This window comes from Prorops nasuta, unplaced genomic scaffold (assembly GCF_024137725.1).
Source record: "Prorops nasuta isolate Cenicafe-Biocafe unplaced genomic scaffold, Cenicafe_Pnas_1.2 PNAS00009, whole genome shotgun sequence".
Taxonomy (NCBI): Eukaryota; Metazoa; Arthropoda; class Insecta; order Hymenoptera; family Bethylidae; genus Prorops; species Prorops nasuta.
In genome coordinates this window covers 3,006,105-3,031,172 of record NW_027116806.1, presented here as the reverse complement: position 1 = coordinate 3,031,172, position 25,068 = coordinate 3,006,105, and positions in this window count along the sequence as shown.

The following is a 25,068-nucleotide window of genomic DNA, read 5'->3' as shown; positions in this document are numbered from 1 at the left end:
GGGTATTCGTAGAGTTCCCAGGATCGAAAAGCCATGGTGAGGCTTTTGTTTTGGTCGATAATACGTAGAAATTGAAGTTTTGTGTATTCATTCAATGATATATGAGGAATTCTCCATTGCACTTTTTGAACATCAATTTTGGAGTCGGTGATTTTCGTTGAAGAATATATCGAATTCGTATCATTACGCGCTCGAATGAGAACGAGCTCATGACGTGCATTTATTATGACTCTTCTATAGTCTTCACAAAAACCCAACAGCATTTTCAGTGGTACGCAAAAATTAAAATATTTCGTAGGCTTATAATCTGATAGAAACCATCCTGAAAGGTGTAGACTCGTACTCTCCTCCCCAGTCAGAGAAATGAGATTCTTCATGGAACTAGTAATACCCACATTCTTACTGCGGTCAATCTCAATACCATTCAATTCATAGCGAATTTCATCGAACAAGAATGCCATGGAATTGCAGTCAAGTCCCACTGTATCTTGAACTGTTGCACCCTGAGCATGAGTGCCCTCGATTAATTTTCCCTCTATGTATAGGTAACTCTCACATGGTAGAAGAATTAAATCTTGCTGTTGTATTGGAATTCGAATTTCGTCACTATTTCCCAATGATGCATTTGCATACGGATTGTAAGCATGTATTTCCATTTTAGTAATGCGATTGTCGTACACAGGTTGTGCGGTTACGTCCAACAGGTCCATTTTTATTTCTGACCTTGAAACCCAGTGATTGAAGAAAGGTTATATTTTTTCTTGTTAGCGGTCTTCTAACGTAATCCCCACCCAATGTATCTGCTCCTGCAGCAACTGTTGGACTGATGATAGGCTCATCTGGTATCGGTGATTTATAAGTATTCTTGTAAATTAGCATTTTTTAATGTGTAATCGAATTGTAATTTCTTCCCCACCGAAATTTACTAGACGGTTTTCCTGATCGAGAATGCGCAAAGTAAGACGGTCAATTACTTTCACAATGACTGGCAAGTAAATGACGTTTTTCGGTGTTTCCGAGATTTTATAGCCTGGTGGCACGCTTGGAAAAAATTCATGTATAACATGTTGAGGTTTACCGTTTGTATATGCACCAGCAGTAATATTACATTCAATTCGTAAAATATTCACCCTTATAATGTTTACGGGCTGGTCTGATTCGGCTAGAGTGTTCGGCTGAATAATTCGATCTGACGAAAAACCCAATAAAGAGCCTATATAATTAGGTTTTGTAAAATCGATCAGATATTTACACTTTATTTCACTTTTCAACGTATTATTATTAGCACGTAGAATAATGACATCTTCATTATCCGCCTCATGCATCAATGTACGCAAAAGATCATTTATAGCACTCAATTCATAACAACCTGTAGGTATAGTCAGATCTTCAGTATCGTAGTAAAACTTATTGTTCGACTCATCAACATTAGCGATTGAATTGAAGCTCTGAAAGTCTACGAGACCAAGTTCATATTGCTCCTCCCGAAGATTGATCGGTGGGAAAAAATCTGCCTCTAATATGGACTCGCGGTCAGACAGCGTAACCGTTAAAGACATTGTTCACGTAGAAACTTGACACACAACTGACCGCATATGCTTGTATCATACGATTGATATTGATCGTGGTTGTAGTAGATTATAGCAGAAGGACCAAAATAATCTAAAAGTTCAATTGGAGGTTTCAAATTTCCAAAGGAGTCGAAATACTTTACGTAATTATTACGTTTAACGTAGGCAACCCAATGTGTACCAGAACCTTTATCTTCATCAAGATTCACGATTGCACACTCATTGCATAGTACGGTTTGCGGTAGAGATGTGCGCATAAAAACTCCTCGAAAATGTGGTATATCCTGACATGCATGTAATAATTGAATATTACTAGTAGCTCCAGATTTCGGGAGGTTGCTTATTTTTTTTTTTTTTGCGAGGTTTTTTTCCTCCTTTTCAAACCCTCTCCCCTTCGTCCGTAAGGGGTTAGGTATAAACCATGTCCACGCCTGCCTTCTATTACACGATTGTGACGCTGTATCTCTTCCAATTGTCTCTTGGATGCTTTCGCATCGTTTACAGCTTTTGTTATACCTGCTGCGCCCCCAGCTAATGCGCCCACTGCACTCAACAGTGGGAGCAGAGGTAATAAACCCCCCCGTTTTTTTTTTTTGAGTAAATTGCTTTTTCCTCAATAAACCTCCTCGTTTCTTCGGTACACGAATTTTTCTTTTCTTCATGCTTCTTCCATGCACTTGTAGGCCTAAGCCAAGTATTCGTTTTACATTCATGGATGCCCAGACTGCTGCTGCAGCTGCTCGTTCACGTAAAGATGAGTCACTAGCAGTGATACGTTTTCGTGCACGCTGTGCAAGAACTTTATCAGCCTGGTGACGTGGTGGCAGATCCTTATATATTGAATATGCGATATCGTGTTCACGACAGGCTTCGTCTAGAGGATTTATACCAGGATCACCACGTGCTAACCGTTCTCGAAGTCGAGTACCTGGTCCGCAATAATTGTAGCCAGGTATGTGTACTTTGAACGGTAATTTATTCAGTATTTTATTGAAAAAAGTTCCACAACCGTAGCTTACCATGTGGAACTTTCTTTCTGTTTCTCACACAGAATTTGCTGACAAGCCCAGCAATCTTTTATTGAAGGGAGCGGTCCATCAATGTGATCTGTATTAGGTAGATTATGATGTTTAAAACACCAGCGATATTGTTGTACTTCAGGATCTGCACGAATATGTTCAGGCAATTTATTCCAAACCTCTTGAATACTACGCGGAAAGTACTTTAAAAGTAAAATTTTCGGTATGTATTCAAACTGCTCAGCGGTTAATACCTCCAAACTTGACACATCTAACACTAATAACGGCATGATGAGAACTGATCAAACAATTCATTTCATTCCTATAAATAGGTTGTATGACCACAGAGTTTTCAGTCATGGACTTCGTAAAGCAGCCGCTCGGTATTCGTGTTTCTAATATAGATTACCGAACAACCGATAAATGCATGAGACGTCACGGACCTCTACTCCCATCAACCATACGCTGTATAGTTTGTGGCCCTTCAAATTGTGGAAAAACAAATGTATTGCTGAGCCTTATAGAAAGCCCTCAGGGTGTGAGATTTGAAAACCTATACGTTTATTCAAAATCGTTGCAGCAACCAAAATATCGATACTTGGAGCGACTATTATCGGACAATGAAGAAATTAGTTATTTCCAATTTTCTAATAATAGTGAGGTTATAAAAGTAGCTGAAGCACTACCAAATTCAATTTTCATATTTGATGATGTTGCAACCGATAAGCAAGACAATATAAGAGACTACTTCTCCATGGGTAGACATTCTAAGATTGATTGCTTTTATCTTTGTCAGACTTATGCAAGGATACCAAAACATCTAATACGTGATAATGCAAATTTTTTAATTATTTTTAAACAAGATGGAACTAACCTAAAACATATATATAACGAACATGTAAATACAGATATGGCGTTTGAAAAATTTTATGAATTGTGTTCAAATTGTTGGAAGCGTGATTATGGATTTTAAGTAATTGATAAAGACAGTGCAATGCAAAATGGACGATATCGAAAGGGTTTCAATAAATATGCTGTGATTAAAGAGTGATGTTAATGGTCAAAAATGTTAGTTTAACCTTGAACGTTGAACAAGTCTATATATTGAATAGAGAATAGCTTTACAAAATAAAGGAGAAAAAGCTTCTAAAGAAGATTGCTGAGGCAAGTGAAGTAATTCGTCAAAAATATCGCGCACTCAAATCAGACAGAGTAATGATGGAAGACAGTTTAAATGAAACTTTTAAACCAATAGTTGAACCATTAAAGAAGCTCACCGAAAATAATCAAGCAATTTTCGTTGCACCGAAACATGAGATGAAAATGGAACCTATAAAGAGATCTCTCTCACACGAGGAATCTTTCATAATTCCGATGAAACGAAGAAAGTCTTATCTCACATCGACTCCACAGCGGAAAGATTTCATACGCAGCTCCAGAATTAACGTTCAAGGTCATTTATCGGATGATGAGCAGGAATATCCACAGTCGCACGAAACACAGTACCTTTCTCTGGAAGATGATGAAGAGGAGGAGGAGGAGGAGGAGAAGGTGAAGAAGAATAATGAATATGGCACGCAAGATTTAGCGAGACAAATAGAATTACCTGTGCATACATCCATCGAGGATGTAAAAGATGCTAATCGAAGTACGATAAAGTCTGGTTCAATTGCATCCAAATATATAGAATTGTTGACGAATAATGCTAAGGAACAAATTGACAGTAATTTTGGAGTTAAGTTAGATAAAGTGACGAATAAAATGTGGCTTGCGAAATGTGCTTTTAATGTTGATGATTACAGTAATTTTATTATTATCGATAAGGAGTATTATCCTGGCACGAAAGGTCTATTTGAATTGATCTTCATGAAAGAACCTGAAGATTATACTAAAGATGATTTAGACACATATAAAAGTATTCTTTCTCAAACTAATGTGCACAGAGCAGATAACATTAGTACAGGAAAGCTTCGTGGGAATAAGGGACATAAATGGAAGAAAATAATTAGTGAATTATTTCCACCGAAGACAAAACTTGTACAAGGCAAGGGATATATGCGTGTTAATAATAATCCCGTGAGCTATGTACATTGGAACGATCCAAACGAACTGGTCGAGCGATTAAAACTATTAATTGCATCATCTGCTGCTGGTCATACGAATCACCATAATGAGATACAGTCAATAATTGAGGAGCTCCATGAAGAAGGTATCATCTTATAAAAGAGATTGCAGTTTCAAGATTTTCTCAGTTGAACGTACTACTTCACTATGACGATAAATAAATTTGGAGCTGGTTTCAATACTGGTAAAGTGAGAAATTATTTTCACAAAATTGATGATGATACGTTAAAGTTTGATAAATATAAGAATGCATTTAATGCCAAGAAGAAAATAATTTCAAACTTGGGATCTGATGTTACTGATGAGACAAGTGCGGTGAATATCAGTGTTCTGATGAGTAATTTGACACCACTGCGTGATAGCTTTACAAAAGAAATGAATGAATATAGTGTGAAGCTGAATGAATATGCATTAAAATGTGAAATTCTTGAGGAAAAAATGACAAATCTGTTGAAAAAACGTATCGACGAAATTGATGAAAGAATCGAAAAATTGAATGATAAAATCGATCATAATAGTTACAAATTGGCAGGATCTAAATAAGAGAAGAAAGCGTTATTCTATATAAAAGAGATTGCAGTTTCAAGATTTTCTCAGTTCCACGTACTACTTCACTATGACAATAAATAAATTTGGAGCTGGTTTCAATACCGGTAAAGTGAGAAATTATTTCCACAAAATTGATAATGATACGTTAAAGTTTGATAAACAAAAGAATGCATTTAATGCCAAGAAGAAAATAATTTCAAACTTAGAATGTGATGTTACGGATGAGACAAGTGCGGTGAATATGGCTGCTCTGTTACGTAATTCGATGACTGTACGTGATAGCTTAATGAGAGAATTGTTTGAATACAGTGAGAAGCTAACTCACTATTACCTAAAATGTAACATTCTTGAGGAAAAATTTACAACTCTAATGAAAAAAATCGATGAAATTGATGAAATTGGTATAAGAATCGATAAATTGGTTGATAAAGTCGATCATAATGATTATAAATTGGATCGAAAAGACAAGGAATTACGAAATGATATGATTGTTGGATTGAAAATTGTTGTAGAATATTTCTCTAATCAGCTGGCAAAAAAAGATTTTGCAAATGAGAAGAATAGAGAAGACGATATAAATTATGCCTTGAAGAAACTTATACTACCGCCAGTGCTTGATGACCTGCTGTAAACATAACACGTAGTGGAATAATTATGAGTAGTGAGGAGAAGAAGCAATTGGTAGAAGAGTTGCATGTGCCTGCCAGACGGAACTTTTTACGTAGACGGGTAATAATACGAGGCTTTGATGACCTCTGGCAAGCAGACCTGGTAGACATGAGAAACTATGCAGACGCAGGCTACCACTACATTCTCACAGTTATTGATGCATTGTCGAAATATGGCTGGGCAATAGCCCTGAAAACCAAGTCAGGCAAGGAAGTGACAGCTGCATTGCTGAAAATCCTGAAGAGTGGGAGATGTCCGAAAAATCTACAGACCGACGATGGCAAGGAATTTTATAATAGTGATTTCCAATCGCTTATGAAAAAGCATGGAATAAATCATTACTCAACATACAGTGTATTGAAAGCAACCATAGTCGAGCGTTGGAATCGAACGTTGAAGACAGAAATGTGGAAAGGATTTACGTTGAATGGAAATTACAAGTGGAGAGCTATGCTACAACAACTGGTTGACAAATACAATTCAAGAAAACATCGTACTATAGGAATGCGTCCAGCCGATGTGAAACCTGAACATGCTAATAAGCTCTTAGCAACAGTATTCAGTAATATAAAGATCGTTGGTCGTGCCAAGTTCAAAGTCGGTGATTTTGTACGAATCAGTAAATATAAGAATGTATTTGCAAAAGGCTACACACCAAATTGGACAACTGAAATATTTGAAATTATAAAAGTGCAGAAAACAAATCCTGTTACATATTTACTAAGGGATTCTAGTGGTACAGATATATATGGTGGATTCTACGAACATGAACTTTTAAAAACTGCTAATCCTAATGTATATCTAGTTGAGAAGGTATTACGTAAGAAGGGGGACAAAGTCTTTGTAAAGTGGTTAGGATTCAATAATACACATAATTCATGGATAAATAAAAACAATATTTTGTAACATACAATTTATTAATAAAGAAGCAATTATTTAATCTTCATTTAAATCTACTTCACTTAATTCTATTTCATTTATCCTATAATGACCCCATGGTAGAGTTGATACAGTACCTTGTACAATATAGCGCTTATCATCATGTGGACTGAGAGAAATTTTTTGCTGTACAATTGAATAAACATTATGCAATTTTGAACGAATTAAATTTTGATTATGGATATGAACAGTAAAATTTTGTAAGCAGTCTCTATAATCTTCAAACGTTATTTTTCTAGCGATAACGCAACTCTTAACGCCCTTAGCTTTTTTAAAAATTTTATCTTGTATTTTAAATGTATACATTTTCGATCTCAGCCCAATAAACTCAGTCATAATTCTCCCGTTATTCTCATCTTTCATCAAACCAGGCAGTTTTTTATTTACTAGAGGTAAATTATACTGGTTATTAGGCGAATAATCACTAGTATCGAATCTTGAAAGATTTTCTCTCATGATCGTGTAAATGTCATCGCATTCGATACTGTATATCAAACTATCTGTATCGGTATACAATGCTCTACATTTACTACCAAACGTTGGAAGCATATATTCATAATGGAATTCGTATAAGCATGTTTTTGAAATATCTAGAATACTCATACCTACATATATAGGTTTATCAAATTTCGCCGTTAATTTTTTTAATTCTATCGCAACCAAATTTTCGTTGAATATGGCGCTACTGTGAAAATTTGGTTGGGATATCAATGCTTCTGCTCCATATCTTCCTTCCCACTTACTAACTAGCCTCACATCAACTCTATTTCTTACATTTTCCATCGTCTTACCGAACACTGCATTGTTCATTAGTTTGAAAAGATTTTTCTCAAACTCATTTTTAGATGCAGCTCGCAAACGTGTGTTTAAGTCTATATATTTGTTTAGCCAGGCAGATTGCTGGAATCTTAATCCGCGATGGATACGTTTCAGTACCATTCCATGACGAATACATTGTTGTAAAGCCCGATAATGTATAACATAACGCTCCTTATTTTCGACAGTTGCAAGTAGCTTCTTCTGTCGTGCTCCGGGCGGAGCCTCACGTACCGGACAAAATGGCAAGTCAGAGTGATTATCATGAAGTACGCTTGGATACTCCAAGTCTACCTCTAAAATAAAACCCTCAGATGAATCTATAGGTATACTAGAGATATCAAAGTTGTTAGTATCTTCAATCCAGCGAAATCCATGAGTAGGTAGAGCTTGACACATTGCCCATCCGTATAGATTATTTACATCATAGTACATTAAATATTTGCTTGGTTTTGTTGAGTCATAATCATTCATATACCGATTGTTTGCTTTTTCATAGCGGTGAGAGCACTGACTCAAACCACCACGTATTCCGCGTTCTACGAAAAGCAACATTTCAACATCAGTGAAAAGTTCCAATTTTATTCTAGTATATTTAAGCATTGCATCCCAAGTGAAGCCTGGGAGTGTAAAATAATGTGCAGGATCCAAATTATAATTTTCCATGCAGCTATCGCGAAAATTTTCAAAAACGTCTGTCAGTAATAATACGTCAGTTTTTAAATAGAGATCGCTGTACTCCCCAAGTGTTTGTATTTGAAAATTGATCCATACCTCCTTAGCATGATTATATGCCTCTTCACTAATATCACTGTCACTTAATTTGTTATAGAATAACTTGCGAGGCGGTAAAGCATTTTCTTCCAGACGATTCAGATTATCTACGTAATCATAAGGAAAAATACCTTTTCTTGTTAGTAGATTAAATTGTTCCGTATTTAAATTCGAAAATTCTGACTCTAAGTTTTGCAATTGAGATCTCTCCAAGTATGAGCTCAATTTGTCTAAACTTGATGCAAGAAATTTAAATGAATCAATAAATCTGAGCTGAATATTATATTTCCGTATGTATTTTGTAAATGAAATATACTTTTCCTTATGTACAGGTAGCAGGTATACTGAACCCTCATACATGTTAGCGATCGCATTGAAGATGAAATGTGCATCGTAATTAGATAAATTATGAAAAATTACTGGAATAACGTGCGAATCTTTATAGTTTAAATTACAATTGTTGTGAGAGGGTCCTCTATATTTACCTGTTAAATGATCATGATCGCGAACACGTATTTGATTTGGAAGAAATGGCTTTTTACATATATGACAGTCGGGATCATTGTTATGACGAAAATTTTCGCTAATACTTAGCGTTCTCATAGGCACTACAGTCTTTAGTTTTTCGCTCGCTATGCTAGCAATTTTATCGAGTTCTCGCACAAACCATTCTATACACTCGAGTCCACGATATGATTTATAGGTTGAGAGCGATGAATCACGAACGCTTTTAAAATAATATCCTACACTAAAGGGTAAATGTTTTTGATAAATACTACTATTACCGCTCGTTTCATTCACTTTCTCTAATAAACATTCAATGTCTGCATATACGACGAATGGGGTCCTCTCATTGTTCTTGTCATTTTTAAAGGACACCCAACGGTCCTCTTCAGGTAGCAGTATACGGACGTTTATATTGAGCTGACTGCAATCACGTTTATGAGATTGAAGTTTATCCTCATTGAAGAAATAGTGTAAACATCTAAGAGAAAAATCATATTAGTATATAAACATTAAATAAAATTATATTAAAATATAAACAGTATAACATACCGATTACAAATAAGATGAGATTGTTTTTTTCGAGTCAGTTGTTTCTTTAGCAAGCGAGAAAGATTCGTGATACATAAAAAATGTGCTGCACCTTGATGTTCGAGAAGAAGAAGATTCGCATGTCTCGATTTCTCACATTTTGTGAGTTGAAGAGGTGCAATAATTTTATTCTCCTGCCCTTCCTGCTCATCCACCATGGTGAAAACATTAATTGACACATCATTATCTTCTTCAAATTTAGGTATCTGCCTTAATGTGGTTGGAAATGTTATACTTCTGACGTTGAAAACAGATTTAAAATGGGGGTATGAAGATTGTCGTTGTGGGTTTTTAGTTGAAATAGTCGGATAGAGTGCAGCCGTTACAGCCCATGCAAAACATGTATTATCATCACTCTGTATGTTTATCACTGCATGTTTGTTCTTAATATATTTTGGAAGGTCGATTCCACAGCCTGCATGTAGTGGATTATAGTGATTAATATTCACAATTAAATTTAATATTTTTTCCAAAGCCCACCCACTATCACGCTCTTGAAATTCACCTAATTTTGTTAAAATTTTATCTATGACGTTTGTTTTATACCAATCAGTAAAAGTATCAGTCTTGAATAAAATCACATTTTTTGTGGAAATATGTTTGATATCACTAATTTCCTTGCAAATAAATTGTCCGTTGAATACCATATTTATCTTAACAGCGCTTACTTTACTGAATACTTTGTTCATGTAGGATTGCAGCATTTCTGATGCTGCCAATAGAAATTCATGTGGTTCGATATAATTAGTGTTTACTATCATACCACTACACATTCGACTTTTAAATGATGAATCAAGATCTTTCCAAATAAGCTTTTCCGCATTAATGCCCGCTCCAATTGAATTTTTATTTTTCGCCGCATGGAGAAGTAACTTTCGAATACATTTTATTTCTGCAAGATTTTTCTGTATAGCATCTGGAGTTGCATTCCGGTTGGATTCTCTCAAATCTCGAATATAATCACGACACTTGCAAACCCACTCGCGATAATCATGCTGAGTTCTTAAATCGGGATTCTTAAGAGCGTGATTTGAAGAATAACTTTTTTCTCTTGCTGCTCTGATTAATCGACACTGTATCTGAGCAATTTCCGTAAATATTTTCTGCCTTGCCCCTATACGTGCATTGCGGCTAGCAACTCTCAATTTTTTAATGTAATCGCGACAATCACGTACCCACTCACGATATTCATCCTGGCTATTTAAAACTCTATTTAGAAGCGACATCGTAGTTCTTTCCGTTTAAATGATCAGCGTGAAACTAATGAAAAATCTTAGATGGAGAACCCTTCAAATAATCAGTCTCCGAGACACTTCAGTAACATAAATACTTTACGGATCAGGTTTCGCGTTGAAGTAAAAAGAATGCATTCAAGTTTAAAATATACATATATTCTAGATTTTTGATTCATACATATATTTCATATAATATACATTTCTCAGTGCGCATATACCTTCATGATTCATGCAAATAGGAAGTTGTGAATTATATAAACCATCTTCTAAATTATAATTTCCCCACACATATTCATCTACATTACTAATTTCTAAATCACAAATACTCTTTAACCAATTTAACTTTTCCACCCCTTTTACAAAAACCGTATCCTCATATACATATTTTTTTATAATATCTTTATATTTATAATATGGTGAAAAACCATCCATCCAATTTAAGCCATGATGATTGAAAAAGATTGAACTGAAAAAGAAATTCCTTATTCATTGAAAATAATAATTCGTTGTTTTTTATAAAATATACTTACTCTGTTTTCTTTCTCTCCTCTTCACTTAACCAAGTATGTGGAAAGGGGGGTGAAAATAAAATATGATGCACTTTTAGTTCTTGTAAAACTGCAAATTCTTTAACTATAAATGTCTTATCCATTAAATGGAATCCTTGAAAATCGACGAACGTTGGGATCATCATGTTAGCGTTTTTAATACTAAATTTATTACACTTTGCCGTTATTTTAAATATATTCTTTTTTTGTTTCTCTAAAGTTTTCCCCTTCTCTTCAAACCAAGTATTTCAATTCTCCCACTATCCTTAACTATTCTCTCTTTGGACCAATGGTGTTTCTAAAAGTGTCTGGTTAGTCACCTCCCACCACAGATCAAATTTTTCACATCCCTTACAGCATTTAAAAGATCTTGAGGAGCGTGTAGGGTAGTCTTCAGTTCAGTTCTAGCTTTAGAATATTGAATACTACTTTATTTTTTCGCTCAAGTTAGAAAATGTTCAGTTTAAACAGTATCACCCATATAATAGATATTGATGGATTTATGGTGAACAAGAAAATAGTATATAAAGAAGTAGCCATAAAAGATGTAAAAACTGATTACACATATTACGCCTCGTTTAAAGTGAATAACACATTTCATGATTTAAGTATTAAAGATCAAAAAAGTGCTAACTATGTGTATAGAAATGTACATGGCATAGAATATGGAAATATGGGTTTTGAAAAGTATATACAAAGTGAAATATATGACTTCATAAGAATTGTGCAACGAGACTATATGTATCCAGTAGTTGCATACAAAGGGGGCACTATAGAACGTGATATTCTAAAATTAATGGGCATTGAATGCATTAATTTAGAATATTACAAGTGCCCCAAGTATGACAATTTAAGGCAACATTTTACAACTTTCAACCTCCCATGCGAACTGCATAAATTAAAATTCAGTGGCAGATCAGGAAAACCAATCCACTGTGTCTACCAGGAGGTGGATGTTTTCGCAAAGTGGGTGCGAAAACAAATAGAAGGTAAATAATAAAAATTAAGTTCGCAATTTACTTGATATTAATAACTTTTTTGTATGTTTCAGAGTCTGTTATTAGCTGAATGGGCTAAATATTAGTTTAATTTGTATTAGTTTTTTATATAAGTTTAATTTGTATTAGCTTTTATATAAGTTTAATTTGTATTAGCTTTTATATAAGTTTCATTTGTATTAGTTTTTATATAAGTTTCATGTTCGTTTTTAATTATATGATAAATTTTATTTAAAAGACTCTTTCTTTTCCTCTACTCCTATTTCCCTTAATTTAATCTGTAAAAAACAAAAAAAACAGAAAAAAGAAAAAAGGAAATAAATTTGACATGATTTCACCTATTATTCTTGTAATTATAGGAATTACTTGAGAATTCTGTCTATACGCTAAATTAATAACCATTTGATACTGCATATTTTTTCACTTTATATTTATCGACAGCTTGTATAAGAAAAAAGGAATCTGTATCCAAGGTTCAAGAAAGGTACAATGTGAAATTAAAAGAAGGACCCAAGGAGGAAAATAGTAGGAGGGAATAGAATGGGTATGTGGAGGGAAAAAGACCCTTCAATGGTGTAGAGGTAGGTTGAGAGGGAAGAAAAATGGTTAAATGTGAAATCAAGTTAAATGGCGGGTCCATAGTAGGAAAATAGTGGGAGGGTCTAGGATAAGTATGTGGAGGGAGAAAAGACCCTCCGAGGGCAGGACTAAGAAATCAAAAATGGCAGTCCGTAAGATGCTTAGGACCCCTAGCGGTGTAGCTGCCCCAGTAATTTTCGTGATCGCCACCTAGTGGAGAAAAAAGAAACTTTTTCCTCCACCAACTAAAATACAAAAAAAAGTTCTCTGGGTAACTGTCAGGATAACTAACCATCCGGGCCCTAGGGTGATGGGAGAGGGGTAACCCTTAGGGAACTAGTGGACCCGTAGGATAACTAACCATCCGGACCCTAGTGACATGGGAGAGGGGGTAAGCCTTAGAGAACTAGTGGACCCGTAGGATAATTAACCATCCGGGCACTAGGCTGATGGGAGAGGGGTGAGAGACTCTAAGAGAGAAAGAGAGGGTGAGAGGGATCTCTCTCTCTCTCTCTCTCACTCCCCATAGCCAAAGCATTTCCTCCGCACACCCGCACCCTCCTCATCACCCAATAAACCCTAGCTCTTAAGAAGACACTTCCCCCCGCACACCCGCACCCCCCTCACCACCATGTCACAGGAACCCAAGACACTTCCCCCCGCACACCCGCACTCCCCTCACCACCGTGTCACAGGAAAACCCAAGACACTTCCCCCCGCACACCCGCACTCCCCTCACCACCGTGTCACAGGAACCCCCTAGCTACCACTACTGCTATTTTACTTATATGGTGTACTCATGGGATTATCAACTTATTTTGTTTCGACTTTAAAAACAATTATTGATGGTTAGTTTTTAATCTGTGGTCATTATAAATCTTTTTAGCATTCATTTTGTAAGTTTTCTTAAGCCATTGATTAACGGCTATTTGAGATTACAGAATAAAAGTTTTATAAATATTTATATTTTTCATGTTACTTAAACAAACACACTTTTTAGTATATAATGTTATGTATACAGAATAAACGTACATAACCGTTACCACAATAAACAATACATTATTAATATTATTATCATTTAAAAACATAATTAATAAATCTAAATCTATTATAAATATATTAAAATATCAATAGCCTCATTGTAAAGGAGAAATACTCCTAAAAGCGACAAATTCCTAAGTGTAACACGAACCGCTTGACGCAGTTCGTTCACATTGTCGCCAAGGCTAAGTCCCGACACGTGGCCAATGCACTTCGACGGCAGTCGAACGTTCTAGAACAATGACGCATTTGACCATCGGGACCCACAAATGTTACCATATAAGGTAATGTTTGACGCTGCACTTTGAGGGTAAGAGCCCCAAATGTGCAGCCCCAAAAATCAGTTCGAGTCTACAGCTAAGAGGAACCAGTCGAATCTTTTAGGACCTTCAGTCCTCCTACCTCTTAGACTTTTCTAGGCAATCCTTGGCCTCTTAACTACACTATTAACTAGCTCATAGCTCTTGGACAACGAATTGTATAGAAAGAGACATTGTAATAATTCTTAATAAATCTTTATTATACAACAATTTCTTAAGTTTGTCGTGAATCTGCGAACGAACCACAACAATAATAAACCATTTCATTACATTCAATCCATACCCTATCTCTTTATGGTAATAGTTTATTGATGAACCAAATAAATTTCGTATAAACCATTTTCATATCAACGCTGAACACATCTATTATTATCTTTTTTGACTTTAGTAGTTACCATATTTAAATATAGTAGTTAGTGAAATAAAATTCAATCAGTGACGGGTTTTCTTAAGCTCCATACGGAGTAGTTCTTCGTAGTGAAATTTAATAAAAAAAAGGAAATAAATATAGGCGATTGTCATAGTTATAGACTTTACACAAGGTATTGAATAATAGTTTCGTATATTATTTTTGATAATACTGTTTTATAATTCATTTATAAACTATTTTTTAAATCATCTTCCAGTTTTATATTGTTTTTTCGTATCTATTGTTATTATTGTGTCATGAATAAAGCTAAAATTTTATCTGTAATTCCATTACTCGATATAGAAACTTCAAAAATTGTGGGAACAAAATTACCCATTAAGCCCGAAGTATTGGGTTTGTTTTTTCTCAAGCACAAATATCTAAAATTAACTATTCGTGTAAGTGTAGTGGAAGTTATAAATGAGATGAATGAGATTTGGAATAAAATAAAAATACCAACTACAAAACTACGGCAAAATGTATTGGTACTGGAAAAACTATATCAAGAATAGAAAACATTGAGGAAGAGTTCGTCACGTAAAACTATTGGGCAGTCATAATAGAAAATTTGTTTAAAGCAAAGTTGAATGAACTACTCGATATGTTGAATAGTGATAAATATAATGAGCTGACTACAAAATAAATATATTTTTTGAACGATCAGCATACCCAACGTCTTTTAACTTATGATTGGTTGAGTGCAGAAAAATTAGAAACAGAATCGCAGAATTTATTTATGGATAACTTCGACAATATCGGTAACTATCTATTTTTAAATATAAGCATTTAGACATTTGTATTTAATGCGTAATTTAAAATACTACATTATCCTAATTTAACAACAGTTTTATTTAAAAAATTAATTAAACAATTAATAGAATAATTTAAGATAATTTAATATATTATTTAAAACGTAATCGTTAACAAAATGATATTCAAAGTACCTGTTTATTCCCGCAGAATTAAGTCGAAGTTTTTCAAATATTTCAATATCAAATACGGAAGATACCCTTCTATCAAATGGTAATGAGTTGAAAAGAGCAGTATCAAGCTTTGAAGATACTTCATCGCTTACTCCAAAACGACAAAAGATTGATGTTATTACGCCGTTAATAGCTGCTGCCCTTGATCGAACTAAAACATCCGATCGAAATGCCTTTCATGTTATAGCAGTAACCTATAAAAGTTTAGGAATGAATGTAAATGATTTAAATTTAAGTTATTGTACAATTCGTAGAAAACGAATGGAATTCAGGCAAATTGTGGCATTGGAATGAATATCAGAATTACAAATTGCAAAATGTGTCGTGCTTCATTGGGATGGCAAATTACTGCAAAAAATTAATGATTGCGTTTTTCAAAATATAGAAAGGTTGCCTATTTTAATATCTGGATTAAATACTATGCAACTTCTGGGTGTGCCAAAACTTGAAAAAACAAGCGAAGAAAACCAAGCAGTTGTTATTATTGAGACTTTGAACGAATGGAGTTTGTGTGATCATGTTAAAGATTTAAGCTTTGATACAGCAAGTATCAATACAGGTCTGTAACAATTTATTCAATGTTTTTCTTTTCATTTTAAAATATCTCGTATAAATGCTCATTATATAAATCAATCTTTTTATTCATAAATTAAGATCGGTTAAATGGAACTTGCGGTAGTAGGTATTATGGTCGATAGGTATTATGGCCGAAAGGTATTATCACCGTAAAAGTGCTACGTTCAGACCAGTGAAACTCAACTGTAAACTTTTTACCGACAGTACGGTAAATTGACAGTTTGGTTAAGTTAGCTCGTATGAAGTATGGTACAGGGTGTTCAAAAAATTCGAGCACTTCTGGCTATCTACAAAACTATGATTTCCAGATAGAATTTGCCGAATTCGTATGATTATCCTTTTAAGAATCTTTAAAATAGCATCAAGAAACTGTGGTAGAATTGTGTAGGTCATATTATCACAGCCTTTAATTTTTTAAATGGAAACACACATTCTTTATTACACTGATTAAATCAGGCGTTTACGAAAAATTTGAATTTGTATTTAGGAATAGATAAGCGAATACGTGCGAGTATACATATAGCGATAGCGCAATATTACCTCAAGCAAAATACACCAGTATGCAATTTTAAATTCAATTATCTGACGAGTATCTGAATTAAATAGTAAATTCATATAACGTTTTAGGAAGCTCTTAATACAAGCTAGAAATTAATGCCATAAAAAAGTAGGGCTCTTACTCAAAAATCTCAAAAGGATCCTCATACGTTCGTCAATATACGCCTGCCTGGGTCAAAGCAATATAGCTGCCACAAATAAATTTGTGTATCTAATACACGTATTAATAATTTTTTATCAAATGCTTATAGCTACCGAAAAAAACTCGGGTATGAAAATTTTTAAATGGACATTGAATTTGTAAAGATAAGAAAATTTGGACAACATAATTAATAATCTTTATTGATGTGTAGGGTGTTTCAGCTTTGCAACCTCTAAATGTATATGTTTTGCATCATTTTCTGGGCTTGAAATGGGTTAATCAATTGCGGAATTGCTTTGTTTTTATATATATTATAAATTAATAGAATTATAGGCATAATAAAAATTATAACAATTCTATTATGTACATGACAAAGCAATCTAAACCATTGGAATAGCTGTCACTATCATATACCCAAGGAACATAAAGCAATACAAGATTGAGACAGTTTCATTGAAATAACTTATAAGATTTCCTTCATATATTCTTTAGCTCGCACCCAAGGTCAAACTTGTATAACCGTATATTGTATTTTTGGAAATATTTTTAGAAGATATGTATAAATTCTTTTTAGAATGCCTTCGTTTAGAGACATTCGACAACCCTGGGACTTTTGCCTCATTCATTAGAGTAAAATATATGTAAATTCTGAAATTTAACTCTTACATTCATTGTTTTTATGCTTGTGAATTGGTGCCAGATTGCAGAGGCTTGGAAATAGACTTTGCATCCTAGGCTAATACAGTTGTATAGACTGTGAAATCATAGTGGGTTGTCTTAGTCTTAGGAATAAGGTTTCATTCTGGATTACGCATATGTGCGCATAAAACACTTTAATTCTATAAAGAAAGAAGGTGACAGAAACTGTAAATTCAATGCGCTTCATGAGTAGTTTGGAATGGTGCCATGTCACGATTCTACCCATCGTAAATATCATTTAAAATCGCTGTATAAGCTTATATTGGCATGGTAACGTTCATAACATAAATGTGTCAATAATTATAACCGTGACATTGATTTATATTATTCAAATTTATTTTGAAAAATGTCTCAAAATTTGATGACAATCAATAAAAGAGTGCGAAAAAGGTGTATAATAGATAAGGCAACATCAAGTAATATTCGCAAAGTTGAAAATATTTACAAAGATGGCTATATATATTATAAGCGAAAGCAGTACAAAAGAAAAGATGGAAGCATTATTACGTATGTTATTTTGAATTTTTAAAATATGTGGACAATTTCTTAACAATTTACTAACGATTAATTTTTAAGGTATTTGACGTGTAAGGATCGTTTATGTTCTGGAAAAGCGGTTATGGATGGTGATGGCAATATCACATTAACTAGTGAACATAATTTGCATGGTCCAGATTTTTCTATAGACAAAAAAAGCAGGATTAGAAAATATGCTCACGAACTGTGCCTGGAGTCTATAGCTACATGTAAAGAAATTTACGATAAATGCACAGAAAGGTTAGCAATTAAACAATAATATTGTCTACATTTTATTAATATCAATGATCAATTATAAAGACTAACTTGTCAACTTGATTTGTTTCTATCCTTTTGAGCATTCTTTATATACAGGGTGTAACGAAACGACCGCCTTTTCTCGTAACTGGAGGTTCGGGGTGAAAAACTGAGTTCACGTTTAAAATTTCGTTCGAATCGTTCAAAGGGTTTTAAAGTTATTTACATTTAAAAATCACCCTTTTTCAGTCCTTTTCGAACGACTTTGACTGCACAATGGAAAGTGTTGAAAGTGAAAAAACAATTGATGAACACCCCAATAGAATGTAAAAATTATTGATCGCGCGCGATAATACTTTTGCTATTTATTCCATTAATCTGGCTATCACATCAATTTTGAAAATAGCAAAATCCTTTTCATTACATTTTCAATTCAATTCAGTACAGTTATCATTGACTGAATTGATGGAAAGAGCGAGAGGACGCAATGAAAAGGAAAATAGCAGAAGCTAAGATGTCGTGCGAGTGCACTAATACTTTAATAAGCAATGCATGAGGTCATTCTCTGTCTACTAATGAAGCTAAAGAGAATGATTTAAAATCAATGCATTGATGATAAAGAAAATTAAACTTACCTATTTCACGTTCTCCAAGTTCCTTTACATCGAAGTTTTTGAAAATGTTTCAGATTGGCTCCTCGATGATTTTCACAAAGCACTACCACTGATTTTGTCTTCAATCACTCGAGAATTTAAAGAAATAAGTATTAACCTATGTTTTCTCACAACACTGGTTAATTTGACAGTTTTGAACTGTTTGAAGTAGGCTGAAGAGAGAGACACAGATAGAAAGAATAATCAATAATTATTTTCTACCACTCTTTATCAGCCTTCTTCACTTTGCTAACTGCTCTTCTCTCTACCCCGCTACAACTATTTCATCGTAGAAGCGTGTGTGTGCGTACAAAGATAAATGTTAAAGCAGTAATTCTCCTTGAAACGATTTTCAACTTGGAAAATTTTTATTTTTTACTTTCGGCTTTTTCTGAAATGAAAAACAAGATTTTACCATTAAATTTAAATGTTTATTTAAAAAATACAACGATTTATAAAATACAATAAGTTAAAAAATATTCATAAAATAAAATACATATTTGGCAGATATCATGGTAGTTTATTATTATAGTGGGACAAATTAAGCAGCAGGTGTGAGAAATTATACAAAACGCTACGAAAAGCTACGACGTTTAACGACAAAGTAATCGCACGATTAATTCAGCGATTTAAAGACACGGGATCATGCCTCATCGCTAATGAAGGTGGAAGACCGAGGACAACACGCACTTCAAGAAGGGAAGAAGAAATATTAGAAATATTCGAAGAGCATCCTGAAAAAAGTACGGGTAGCGTAGCAAGACAGCTTGGTGTAGATCACATGTCTGTACACCGAGTATTGAAGGAAGATTCGCAACATCCGTACAAGATCTGCCGCGTACAAGAGTTGCGGCCTACGGATTATGCAAAACGAGTTACGATTTGCCAGTGGCTACTCGAAAGGGAGAGTCAAGAGCCAGGATTCAGCAGAAGAATTCTATTCTCAGATGAAAGCAAATTCGACCATGAAGGAGTCTTCAATACCAGGAACAATCATTGTTGGAGCAGAGTGAATCCCTATGCAACACAACCTAGGGCATTCCAGAAACGGTTTAGCTTAAATTGGTGGAGAGGACTTTAATAATCCGATCGGTTGGCTGGAGAAATTTATCATAAATTCCTCAAGAATGAGCTACCAGAGATTTTAGAGAGGTGCCATTGGACATCAGAAGAGGCACGTGGTTTCAGAAAGATGGAACTGGACCACATTATCAGAGTCATGAGAGCAACCCTTCACGACTTTCCACGCAGATGAATTGGGTGCCTGGACTTATGGAGTGGCCCCCACAATCACCAGATCTTGATCTGCTTGATTTCTTCTTGTGAGGCTATTTGAAGAATTCCCTCTACGACGACTTTGTTGATGACTTGGATGATTGGCTATCCGCTTGAATGTAGCCCTGCTTGGTAATTCCGAAGAAGCTGTGGATTCCATGGCCAACTTATCAAAAAAAGCGGGCCATGTCTTCAAGTAAATGTCAGCTGTAAAAAGTTTTCTAGTTATTTATGAAAGTAAATGAATACAAATGTTAAAATAGCATAAATTTAACGAATACATACAGCAAATGCTCGAAATTTTGACCATTTACTTGAATACATAGCCTCGCTCTTCTTAATAAGTTGGACTGCATGGAGTCCAGCATTTCCTCGGAAATTTCCGCGAGGGCTATGTCCAAGCGTGCCGCCAAATCGTCCTGGTCATCAACTATGCCGCCTGTGTAGACGGAATTCTTCAAGTAGCCCCACAAGAAGAAATCAAGCGGATTTAGATCCGGTGATCTTGGGGGCCACTCCACAGGTCCTCGTCGTCCAATCCATCTGCGTAGAAAGATGTCGTGAAGGGTTGCTCTCACAACTCTGTGATAATGTGGTCCAGCTCCTTCTTGCTGAAACCACATGCTTCTTCTAATTTCCAATGGCACCTCTTCTAAAATCTCTGGTAACTCATTCCTGAGGAAATTATCATAAACTTCCCCAGTCAACCGATCGGGAATTACAACAGGACCTATCTGTAAAAATAGATACATTATTAGCAACTTGTTTGAAAAGAAAATAATATCCGTGAAATTTATCATCTTACCACATAGTTCCCTACAATTCTTCCCCATAAATTTATGCTCCATTTTCTCTGGAATGCCCTAGGTTGTGTTGCATAGGGATTCACTCTGCTCCAACAATGACTGTTCCTGGTATTGAAGACTCCTTCATGGTCGAATTTGCTCTCATCTGAGAATAGAATTCTTCTGCTGAATCCTGGCTCTTGACTCTCCCTTTCGAGTAGCCACTGGCAAAACGTAACTCGTTTTGCATAATCCGTAGGCCGCAACTCTTGTACGCGGCAGATCTTGTACGGATGTTGCGAATCTTCCTTCAATACTCGGTGTACAGACATGTGATCTACACCAAGCTGTCTTGCTACGCTACGCGTACTTTTTTCAGGATGCTCTTCGAATATTTCTAATATTTCTTCTTCCCTTCTTGAAGTGCGTGTTGTCCTCGGTCTTCCACCTTCATTAGCGATGAGGCATGATCCCGTGTCTTTAAATCGCTGAATTAATCGTGCGATTACTTTGTCGTTAAACGTCGTAGCTTTTCGTAGCGTTTTGTATAATTTCTCACACCTGCTGCTTAATTTGTCCCACTATAATAATAAACTTCCACGATATCTGCCATTTCGCGGGATGTGTAACTCATCATATTTTTTTATCGCCTAATCTCGTCGAGCTCTTTAATGCGACTGACATTATTTAGTAACTAGGCAACGATGATACTAGAATTGGTACTATTACAACTAAAAAATACTTAGTATCCAAATAAATTAGCGTATGTAGTTCATATATGTAATCCCCCTCTACCAGACTGTTTGATCGAACTCCGGCAAAATTTTAAGTCATTGCTAAGAAAACGGTGGACTGCGCTTTCAAATGTTTAATGCTTAAACTTTTACAAGTAAAAAATCGATAAAACGGAAAATATCATTTAAAACATGTATCTTTGTACGCACATACACGCTTCTACGATGAAATAGTTGTAGCGGGGTAGAGAGAAGAGCAGTTAGCAAAGTGAAGAAGGCTGATAAAGGGTGCGTTCGTTTTTGTGCTGGCAGTACTGGCAGTACTACGTCATCACAGTGTATTGCAATCAACGTTCATTTTTTAATAAGCGTACTGCATTGCATACTGCATACTGTATTTTCGAACGGTTGACAGCAGTTTAGTGCCAGTTACCGTGGGGTGGGAAATAGCAGCTTATCACATCGAGTATTTACGTGAGCTATCAGAAAGTAAGAAGGGGAGAGGTCTATAGTAATTCGGATTGATCATTAGAATAGATATTTTTTTTTACTTTGCTTGAAAAAAAAACTGATAACATTTTTTGTATTCAGTGTGGTTAAAGTAATACTGAAAAAGTCTGAAAAATTTGGGAAATTAATAAGTTAACGGAATTCCTCACGCCTACTTTATCGACAGTTCAATTCAATAAACAATTAGTTTAATAAAATTCAAATGCAAAGCGTATTGAATAATCGTGGGTTTGTAGCACAATGTGCCAGTCCGAACGAGTCAAACGAACTTAAAAACACTCAAATTAGTGAAAAATAACCCTGTACCATTGTGCCACGTTCTTGAAGAGAGGTTACTTTTGGTTATTTCCACTTCAAGAACGCGGGACAGTGGTACAGCGTTATTCTTCATCCGATTTGAGTTTTTTAAGCTCGATTGACTCGTTATAATTAGCACCTTGTCATAAAGAAGACCGTTTTTGCAAATTGCATCGCATTTGACTTTTATTAAACGAATTGTTTATTGACTTGTACTGTCGGTAAAGCACGCGTGAGGGATCCCCTTAACTGAATATCTTGAATACTGATATTCTGATGGATTGGAAAAGACTTTACATTTGTTTAATGAAAATAGTTTGAAATAAACTGTATTCCACACCATCTTGCGAATAAATTTGTAAGCACAGTTTTTTTAAAATGCATGGTATTCTTGCCTAGATGGTATATAAGTAATCCATGGTAATTCATATCATTTAGCTTTTGGACAATTATCATACGTATTTTATTTATAACTTCGTATATTAATTGGTTATTTGAAGAGGTGTCAGTAGTACTACACAGTGGGAAATTGAATCGTGTGTGGTTCGGCTAGTTTCGCTCTGTAATTTAAAATGGAAAATGATATACTACTCTATAGTTAAAAGCACTGTATGTGTATACGTGATCGAACAAAATCAACTTAAGCGCCCTATGTCCATGCTCTATTTGCGTAAAATTATAGAATTTAATTAATCAAACTGTTCTAGTAAATTATGAGATGTATAAAAACCATATGAATATTTGTCCAATCAAAACCATTTTAGCTTAAGAGATTGTAAATTAAATAAGTTAACTTATACCAATTTTTCGCATTTTGATTTATAATTTTTTAAATAAAATTTTTAGATATTTTTTTGAGTAATATAAAAAATAAAAAACATATTTTTCAGTCAACAGAAGTCGAGATATAATTATTTACCCTTCTTTCATCCCACCGTCGTTCATATTAATGAAAAAAAGTAGTCAAAAGCAAATTTTACTTATATATCCCCCCTAAGCTCATACCCTAAGACTTCAAATTTTGCGAAATTTATTTTCTTAAGTAGACCGTCGTTAAACAAAAAATAAAGAAACGTAAACTTAAGTATTTTTATACATATATATTTGAGCATTTTAACCTTAATTTGACTGGAGTAGCCTACAACTAGAAATCAAAATGAGCGGCAACATACACAATAATAAGAAGGTCTGCGTTGATGGCATTTATTTGCGTGTATTGCCGTGTATGTAATGCCCTTTACTCGCGTTTTGGCTGGTGTCGTCTGCTGTACTGCAGCTACACTACCTTTTCAGGCACAGTATTCGCAGTAGGGAGTGACATAAAAAGTTATAAAAACATTGAAGTTTTCAAATGTTGAATATCTGCGACTAAGCGGTTCTCATTGGCTGCAGTACCCGCAGTAGGAAATGACATCAAAATCATTACGTCATAAAAACTTCACAGTACCGTAAAAGCGCACTGCAATGTATAAACGAACGTTACCTGTTATACTGCCGACACTGGCAGTACAAAAACGAACACAGCCAAAGAGTGGTCGAAAATAATTATTGATTTTTCTTTCTCTCTGTGTCTCTCTCTTCAGCCTACTTCAAACAGTTCAAAATTGTCAAATTAACCAGTGTTGTGAGAAAACATAGGTTAATACTTATTTCTTTAAATTCTCGAGTGATTGAAGACGAAATCAGTGGTAGTGCTTTGTGAAAATCATCGAGGAGCCAGTCTGAAGCATTTTCAAAAACTTCGATGTAAAGGAACTTGGAGAACGTGAAATGGGTAAGTTTAATTTTCTTTATCATCAATGCATTGATTTTAAATCATTCTCTTTAGCTTCGTTAGTAGAAAGAGAATGACCTCATGCATTGCTTATTAAAGTATTCGTGCACTCGCACGACATCTTAGCTTCTGCTATTTTCCTTTTCATTGCGTCCTCTCGCTCTTTCCATCAATTCAGTCAATGATACTTGTACTGAATTGAATTGAAATTGTATTGAAAAGGATTTTGCTATTTATTTCTAAAATCTAATAGTCAGATTATAGAAATAAATAGCAAATGTATTATCGTGCGCGCGATCGATAATTTTTACATTGTAGCAGGGTATTCATCAATTGTTTTTTCACTTTCTCCACTTTCCATTGTGTAGTTAAAATCGTTCGAAAAGGACCGAAAAAGGGTGATTTTTAAATGGAAATAACTTTTAAACCCCTTGACCGATTCGAACGAAATTTTACACAAGTACTCGAGTTGTCATCACGAACCCCCAGTTACGAGAAAAGGCGGTCGTTTCGTTACACCCTGTATATAGCTAACAGAGTATGAGATCTCTGGAATGCGTGAACTGATTTTGATGTTCTTAGGCGCAAATAAAAGCTTTTTCAAAACCATTTGAAAAAAAGC